The sequence below is a fragment of the Lycium barbarum genome, chromosome 12, assembly GCF_019175385.1.
Source record: "Lycium barbarum isolate Lr01 chromosome 12, ASM1917538v2, whole genome shotgun sequence".
Taxonomy (NCBI): domain Eukaryota; kingdom Viridiplantae; phylum Streptophyta; class Magnoliopsida; order Solanales; family Solanaceae; genus Lycium; species Lycium barbarum.
Window position 1 is genome coordinate 69,515,302 of NC_083348.1, and position 9,908 is coordinate 69,525,209.

General features: G+C 36.9%; 1 long non-coding RNA gene across 1 annotated transcript; it reads left to right on the plus strand.

Moving 5' to 3' along the window:
- The first annotated feature begins 2,472 nt into the window (after positions 1 to 2,472).
- LOC132622586 (uncharacterized) lies at positions 2,473 to 9,627 on the plus strand. Its single transcript, XR_009575941.1, has 2 exons — positions 2,473 to 3,156; positions 9,341 to 9,627. It is a non-coding gene; the product is annotated as an uncharacterized LOC132622586 (long non-coding RNA).
- Positions 9,628 to 9,908: the final 281 nt, after the last annotated feature.

The window sequence follows — 9,908 nt, forward strand, 5'->3', positions numbered from 1 at the left end:
ACTGAGCTTGACAAGAGGAACCACCTTGGTCAACATATATATTGCATTGTCCTTTGTGTCAATCTTCAAGACCTTAACTGTGCCTTGTTCAACAACATCACGAATAAAATGGAATTTGATATCAATATGTTTGGTGCGATCATGAAATCTGTGATTTTTTATCAAGTGAATAGAACTCTGGCAATCACATTTTAGAGTTGGTTCATGTTGAACCCTACTTAATTCTGATGATACCAAACCTTTCAACCATATAGCCTCATTTACTGCTTTTGCTGCTGCCATTTATTCAACTTTTGTTGTGGACAAAGCAACTATACACTGGAGAGTTGCCTTCCAACTTATGGCACTACCTGCAAGAGTAAAGATATAGCCTGTTGTTGATCTCCTTGTATCAAGATCACCTGCAAAATCAAAATCCACATAACTAAGGACCGAGAAGCCTTCATTTCTCATCCTACAAAAAGTTAGACCAACATTCGAAGAACCTTTAAGATATCTCAATATCCACTTAATTGCTTCCCAATATGTCTTACCCAGATTAGACATGAATCGACTTACCACACTCACTGCTTGAGCAATATCAAGCCTAGTGCAAACCATTCCATACATAATGCTACCAACTGCACTAGAATAAGGAACTTTTGACATGTACTCCACCTCTACCTTTGATTGCGGTGCCATCAGAGAAGAAAGTCTGAAATGTTGTGCTAACGGTAAAGATTGGTTTGCATTTATTCATGCCAAACCTCTGAACTATCTTCTCAATATACTTTTTCTGTGAGAGATGTACCTCACCGTTCTTCCTGTGAATCTCCATTCCAAGGATTTTCTTAGCTTCACCTAAATCTTTCATGTAAAACTCCTTACTTAGCAATTTCTTCAAATATTTATCTCTGTTATACTATTAGTATCAATAAGCATATCATCAACATATAACAATAAATAAATATTTGAATTACTAGATACTGTCATGTGGTACACACGGCTATTAAATACACTTCTCGAGAAACCTTTAGTAATCATGAACGCATCAAATCTCCTGTACCACTGTCATTGTAACTGTTTCAAACCATATAAAGATTTCTTCAATTGACAAACCTGGTCTTCCTTTCCTTCAATAAGGAAGAATGCAGTCTTGACATCAAGCTGATAAAGCTTCAAGTCATAATGGGCTGATTCATGAAGATCACCTCTTCAAGTTCACCATGTAAGAATGCAGTCTTGACATCAAGCTGATAAAGCTTCAAGTCATAATGGGCAACCAAAGATAGTAACAAACGAATTGACATATGCTTCACGGCTGGTGAGAAAATCTCATTGTAGTCGATTCCCTCCTTCTGACAAAAGCCCTTAACAACCAATCTCGTTTTGTATCTAGCATCTTCTACACCCGGAATGTCATCCTTTTTTCTGAAGACCCATTTGCAAGCAACAGTTCTCTTCCCCTTTGGTAGACTCACCAAATCCCATGTCTGGTTCTTGCGCAGACACTCCATCTCTTCGGTCATGGCTAAACGCTATTGATCAACTTCACCATGTTGACACCTGACTTTTGATCTCCCGTAATTTATTTTGATTACTCAGGGTCCTTGGATAATAAATAAGATAATTTTGCACCTTCACCGAAATTTTGAATAATTTTAAACAATTATTCAAGTTACTAATTTACTTTTATAAATTAATGAGGGAACCTTCAAGGCTCTATTAATTATTCAAAAATTTATCAGCAGTTTTACATTATTTTACAATATTTTTATAATTTAAAAGCAGCAGAACAATTTTAAACAATTGTTCATTTAATTCGGTAAAATAAAAAAAATACATAAAAGGCAATTTATTTTTATTTTATATCTAAGGAATTTGAGTAATTAAAAGAATTTATAATTTTTACCCCTCAAGCTTTGAATTATGATATATGTGTATATTTGTGCCATTTTGGCGAAATTGTTTAAAATGATGATTTTAGTTATTGTTATTCTTGCATAAATGACCACCTCATAATTAACCAATTCATGGTTCAATATAGCTGGGGTCAATTTTTGCAAATGTTGAATTGTAAATGGCCTTGATTGAAATGTCCAAGCCATGGGAAAATTAATTAAGGACATTAGCGCAAAATATTTTTAATTGGTTAAATTAATTATCAAAATAAGGCTATATTTGCAAATGATTAATTGCAAGGGCATTTCTGCGATTGGTTACAAAGGTTGGCCATAGTTGCAATCCTCATTTCATTGAGGGTCAATTTGAGGTTGTTTCTGCAAAATGAGTTTAAAATGCTTTGTTAATTTTATTACGTCTTCACTTGACCTCGTTTTAATTGTTTCTTTGTACGACTGCGTGCCTTAAACAACGACAAAATTCCTATTCTACCTTTGCGAGTATATATTCATTAAATATACGCTCATGTATGCCATGATACACAAAACATTTCAAATTTTTTTTGTTTTTAAAAAGAGAGGCCAGGTCCAGCCCACAACCCGGCCCAACGATACATAATACTCCCTCATAATAACAAAAGAATGGAGGAAGGGTTATATTGCAAAAATGGACCCCAGCCGCCCTACTCCACCACAAGCCTGTCTCCGTCATCACCACCTACCACTCCTTTCTCGGTCCCGTCCCATTGCTACTGGCTAGTGGTGTGAAGAGAGAAGGCGAAGCCATTCATGCTCCGCCCTTCTCTCTACGAAATCAGGCTAAACAACCCCTAAAGGTACAATCCATGTATTTCCCTTTATATTTTTCATTTTTTACAATTGCTAGACATCGTTTTAGCCGTTGATTGAAATTTTTGGCAAATCTGAACCCTTCACTATGAATCTGAGGCTTAAATGCTTGAAATATGGGAATTCCCACATCGAAAATATAGTGTTTTGTTGATGTTTTGGGATTCTATAAATAGAACCCTATCCTTACAAGTTAGAAAGGGGAGAAAAATTGAGAGAAATCAAAAATATTGGCTGATACTTGATTTTTTGAGTTAAAGCTTTATTTAGTAAAAAAATTATTAGTCTTGAGATCCTAAATCTTTTGTTTTCCTAGTATAAAAATCTTTACTTTTATTTTATTTGTGTGGGTGTTGTTTTGGCTGAGTTTGGAGAGTGGAAAAGGAGCTCTCAAGTTCATTCTTGGCAGAGGTTGTGCACAAAAAAGGTAATCCTCTTTTTGTTTATTGCTTTTCCTTTAATTTCTGTTAATTTCACCGTAGTTTGCTGTTTTGATTAGTTGTTCTTGTGAGTAGTAGATAGTTGTTTAGTTTAATCATTATATTAGTGCTTGGTTAATTAGTTAAAGTTCGGTATTGTTAGTGCAAAGCTGGATGATGTAGATTAGTATTTTTGTTTTATGATCTTGGACTAGAATGTGCTTTGTTTGGAATGAGAATGACTAGATAATGAGCTAACTGTGTTAATCATGTGTCCAGTAGTATAACATATTATTCACCTTGTAAAATGGTGCTGTTTTAACTTTGAGTTGGGTTAGGTCATATTGCTAATGTTGCCAATGTCCTGTGCCATGCATTGTTAGATCTGTGTTCTCTGAATGTGGGCTAAAATGAATCATGTTAGAGTGAAATGATTGGTGATATTTGCTTGGTATTGATTTGAGGCTGTTGGTATGATAAAAAAGGGTAAAGAGTGGATTAGTTGATTTGTCTGATGGTCTTTTAAAAGGGAAACAAGCTGATCCCTCCAGTTTATCCTGTCTCTGGTGTTGTATTCTGTATTTTCTGTGTTGTTCATGACATATTCTAGGAGTATAGCTTGTTGAAATGGTCATATATGATTAGGAAGTAATTTATTTTGGTTTTGTGCTAGTGTGTTCTTATCTAGGATTGAATTTTACCTACTGGTTGTTAGTAAGATGCCCATTCTGATTGAGAGTGACTCTAAAATGTGAGGGGTGGCAATTCTCATTTGGTTTTCTTTTTTAAAATTCATGTGGAACCTCCCATTTAAGCTTGACCTTTGCATCTGCGTATAAATTTCCGATCTCTACTTGCTTGTTTGAAGTTGCTTTCACCATGTATTTTATGGTTGCTTGGTTTGATTTTTTTTTTTGTGTGGAAACATTGACCCCTACTTGTCACGCCCCGAACCATGGCCTGGGCGTAACACGACACTCGGGCCTTGCTTGCACGTGTCCGAGCGAACCTCATGGCTTGCTTGTCAACATGGGCATCAAAACAATATAATCTATATGATGCAATTTAAATGAATCATGAAAATGTAATTGCGGAATAAAGTCTTGAAATTATCTCATAGCATGAAAAATCATGAAAACGTAATAGTCTGCAAACATGAAAGCATAACTGACTCTGTGAACTAACATCTGTCTATAAAGGGCAGCCCGGTGCACTAAGCTCCCGCTATGTGCGGGGTCCGGGGAAGGGCCGGACCACAAGAGTCTATTGTACGCAGCCTTACTTTGCATTTCTGCAAGAGGTTGTTTCCACGGCTCGAACCCGTGACCTCCTGGTCACATGGCAGCAACTTTACCAGAACTAACATCTGTCTATGAAAGCTCTAAAACATGTCTGAATACTAACTACCAGGACATGGCCCTGGACTACCATAAACTGAATACTAGTGCAAACTCCACGTTGAACCCCGAGAGGAGTGGGGCTCACCAATAAGCTGATAACTAGGTGATCCTATTGCGCAGGTGTATGCTCCTGAAAACCGGTATCTGCACCGTGAAGTGCAGGCCCCGGGCAAAAGGGACGTTAGTACATGGTGAATAGTACTAGTAGGTAAAACCTGTTGAAATAAAGAACATGGCACAACAGAGGTATAGGACATGAACTAAAACTGAATGTAACTTGAACATGAGCATGAAACGTGAGTAAAGTCTAAAAACAGTAAATCAATGAAAATACATGTATATAAAACTGCTTGTAACGTGGGGAATGCTATAGTATAACCGACAACATGATCTGGTACTTGCGTCCTACCAGCAGAACACTCACACCTTGCTAGGGATATGAGATTTAAGTAATAATAAGCATGTAAGGATCCAAACTGCATAATAAATGTGTTGCCTCCTTGCTGACAACCCTTATCCTACGGTGGCTACGTAGATTCAGGCTTTACTGAGCCTTCTCGGTTAACTAAGCAAATCCCAAAAAAACATGAACATGATATAGTTGGCTAAGAAGCCCATGATTTTCGTGAAATAACTTGTAATCATGATTTCACGAAATAACTTGTAACATGGTTTCATGAGATAACTTGCCATAGTCTTGCAAACATGATGAGTAATAACAATAATTCATAATTATATATATAATTGACTTGAAAACATGCTTGTAACTTGCTAGATAAAAATCATAAAGTTTCATATAAACATAATGAGAACATATGAGGAAGAATTCATGATTCATGGATTAAGCTAGGGTTCCTAATAACTGTAATGGAAGATTAGGAATACAAATAACGAATATAGATACAAAATTCATATACATAAATACATAAATATGGGCTACCAATATGTTGGGTTTAATGCCCTAGGGTTTGAACTTCATGAATATCAAGAAACGAAGCATGGGGAAGAACGTAGAGATTCCCACATGTGGATGGAAGTTCTACATGCCTTAATTGCTCCAAAGCTTGAATTAAAGACTTGAAGTTTGGAGAAGATTTCATAAATCTTGATTCTTGAACCTTGAGATGGGTTTTCTTGAAAACCCTAGATTAGGAACAATGATTTCTTGCTTAGATTATTAGAGTATATGTTAGAATTGAGTTGGAAGGGTTTGGATTGACTTACCTTGATGTTTTGGATTGTTGCTAGGGCTTGGAATTGTGAATAATGAAATAAAAGAACTGAAGGCTTAAATTTATACAAAAGTGATGCGGAAATTATATGGACATATTATACGGTCTGTATAATATGACCATATTTTATCATGGCGCAAAACAGAACGTCGGGTTGAGGTTTCATGAAGTACGGACGAATTATACGATCCATATAAAATTATATGGGCTGTATAACCAGTTCGTATAACATGACCAGTGAACGGACTGCTCTATAATCTTTTAGTAAAATAGCCATAACATTTTGTGCAGATGCCCCCTTGACCCCTATAATATACTGTTGGAAAGGTATTTCAAAGGGCTACAACTTTCATTTAGGAATTTTTCCCAAATTCCTAATTAATAAAGGGGTTGGAAGTAAGACCTTCTACAAACTCACTTGCAAACATGCCCCGTAGAGTGGCTTCCAACTTTGCTTTGCCCAAAGACATTCCTTATGACTCGATTAGTTTTCAAAACACTTCCTATAACCCTTATATTGGTTCCATTATATTATCATCTTATGAGTCAAACCTTCGCCCGAAGCTACAAGGTGTTACACTACTGAGCTAAAGTGTGGCGGTTTAGTCTTAATCCTGTCAGCATGAAGCTTTTGTGTCATTCCATGATCATGTGAACTAGCCTATTTGCTTCTATATGTCATATACTTAGATAATGGTGGTCAACTTGTAATCCATAAGCCATGTTCTGTGCCTTTACTTAATTTCCCTAGACTGTTTTTATATTCCTATGCACATATATCACCTGAACCTGATATTAAGTTTGTTGTTGTCTCTTATTATACCTGCATTTTAGTTAGCATTGTCTTGACATCACAAATCTTGTATTCCACTTAGCTAGCCTGCATGACTCTGTGGCTTGAAACTCCAAAAATCCTATTTTGCTTTTGCTTGCCGCATCATTAGTTAAACCACCATTGTTCAATATCAAATTAACCATGTAATGCTTGCCTTTATCAGAATGCCATACTGTTATGCTTGTTTTGTCTATTCTTGGCAAGATCCTGCATGGTTTTCTAAGTGTGTGTGCCCCCTTATGCCATATCTGTTTTGTTTTTGAGTCTCAAATGTTATAGGTTGATTTATCTATGAATATCTGCTTACAATGTCCATTTGAGTTGCCTAAAGTGTCTTCATTCATTTGTGTTAAAGTCCTTAGGCAATACTTTTGCCATATCTGGGTTTGTCTGGTATGCTTATCATTAGACTGTTTTGTCTTGTCCTGTGTGCCCTTCCCCTAGATCAGCTTGTGCCCTCAGGAGATATCTAAATGTATCCTTATTGTTGCTTCCAAATGAGTCCTATCTAGTTGATTGCTTTCTTGTAAATGATATATGGACTGTTAGTGTCAATTCTAATTGCAAAGTATAGTTTGAATTATGCATATTTAAATGAGTTCCCCTCTTTGTGAGTTTCATTCAATGACCATGGCCCTCTATGTAGCATGCTCTATGGATCTAAGGTCATACTGTAACCTATTGCTTGTCCACCCTTCCTACCTTGTCTGTAATACTTGACTGAATTGCATAGCCATGACTGCCCTTCCATTTATTCTCCCCTGAGTATATGTAGTTGACTTAGAGTAGGCTGCTTATTTCATAATGGAAAACCCTGCACATCCTCTCCTCTCACCCCTCTGTGTTGCTGCTTTGTTTTTTTTTTTTTCTTTCTTTCCAAGTCTATTCTCTGAAGCTTGTGTGAGTCAAAATTGAGTACACAGCTTAACCTTTGTTTGATTAACTTTTAAATCCCATGCATGCCCAACCCATTTGAGCTCTGAATGACCTTTTGATATGTGCTTTCCTTGAACTGCTTGAGTTAAGTGTTCATTCCTTGAGATAATGGACTTGCATTCAAATGATTGCCCCCCCCCCACCATGACCTAAAGCATGCCCCCCTTCTCAAAGATTTCCCTGCTTCCGTGATAGGCCTACATGCATGTTAGGTTGCCATAGTTAGCTCAGCATGTTACCTGCTTCTTTCAAGTGATAATTGGATATTATGTTACTTGGTTGCTTATGCTCTCATATGGCTTGACTGCTTTTTTGTGTCGTGTGACTAGTATGCAATTGTTTCTGTGATTCATTTCTATTCCTATAAACTTTCCCCATGCCTCTGTGGATCATTTTGTAGCTGTAATTATGTTTTTAATTCTTTCCTGCACTTCCTGATTGGTCCATTATAGTCCCACTATGACTGAGTTTGCCTCTCATATATTCTTGATTTCACTATGACTTGTTGGTAACTTCACATGTGCCCTTCTCCTACTCACCTTCATCACACTTTGCTCTAGCTAACTCCTCCTTCTCCCATCTCTTCCTACTTGACAGTTAACATGTAAATTCATGCCTACCATCCTACCTCTCATCTTGAGTGCATTGTTTGACCTCTATAAGTGTTACTCTGAGCTGTAGCAATCCATTATAATTATATGTCTTAACCATGGCTACTTTGCTGTCTTCTACTTTAACATATTAGTGTACATGGCACCTACCCCATCATGATATGTATGAACTGTTTCCCGATACTGCCTGCCCTTATGTGATCATGACCCTGCCTCCTTTTGTCTGAACTTGTTGGCTTGGATATCAGTATGTTGCATCATTTGCTTTTACCTGTGCTTTGGCTTACCTAATTCATCTTGCATCACATAGGATTTGGACCTTTTTTCTTTCATCTCTGCATTCTCCATGTCTACTGCTTAAGTCTGTCTATTGAATCTTGCTTCTGTTTTGAACTATGAACACCATATGGGCTGGCGAAACTAATACTTGTGATTGACACTGAGTTGTCTATCCCTGCTGTTGCTATTATTCATATTAGTTTTTACTTGTCTATGCACCCTTCACATCCTGAAGTAGAACCTGCTACATTTTATCTGAACATTGAAGTTGTCTAATTGTTTTGCTTGAGACCTAAGTTGAACACACCCATGCTTTGTGATATATGTGCCTTGACATTTCTATAACTGCTGCCTGCTACCTGGTTCACCATGGCTTATCTCAGCTATACTTCCATTAGTGTATTGTTTTTATGCTCACATGCTGTGTTTGTATCATTCCAGTGCTGCCTGTTCCTTTTGTATTTTGCTGTGATCTTTATATACTTTGTGCTCTCTTTGTTCCTTCTCAAATGGTGTTTACCAATTCGAGGCCAAGTGTGGTAATTCGAGGTTGCCCTAATCTCCTCGGTGTTAGCCATGCCTGGGGTCCTTAAAAGCCCCTTGGAACTTGTGCGACATCAAAATTATGGGATTAGAACCTAGTCCTCATGCCATTTTAAGCCTTAGAATAATGTGAATACCATTTTGATGGGTAAAGGGGTAAGTATAGTATTAAGTGTGATTTGTGTATATGTGTGTATAATTATGTACACTGCCTTATAGATATGTGTATAATTGTGTATACTCACTCTATATACATAAGTATGTGTGTATTCATGTATGTAGTTACCTTAGTGATAAGTTCAGAAAATTATAAACTAACCGAGTTTTCTTTTCTCTCCTCCTCCTCCTACCACGAGGCCGGTCGGGTCAAATGCATAAAACCACCCCTTGGGCCTAAGGCCCAAGTGGGAATACTACTTCAAAATGGAGTTCGGGAGGACAAAGAAGATAGCGAGGCGCGCAGAAGGACCAGCCATGGGTGAAAATGGCCAACTAGGGGCTTGGTACGCCCCTAGTCTAACTTAGCCCCTTTTAATTAATCAGTGGTATTCATTGTTGTATTTGTATTTGAAACTTGTATTCAAAACTCATACATAGTGGAAATCTATGATTGGAACTAGACGTCTTAGGACAACGGTTCTTATGCCGTTTAGTCGACTTTAGGTCCCTGTATGCGATTTTTAAAAACCATAGACTCAAACATAATTCCTTTTTTTACAACTAAGTAAAAAATGAGACCTCTCAAAACTGCTTTCAAATAAATCACTATTGATTTTTTCTAAGTTTAAATGGCAATCACATTTTCATAAAGGTATTTCACACAAAATAAGTTGATTAACCTAATTCCTACTCCAAATTGAATTTCCAAAATAAGCTTTAAATAGACAGATTTAATGTAATTGTCTTTAACCTATACAACTACAT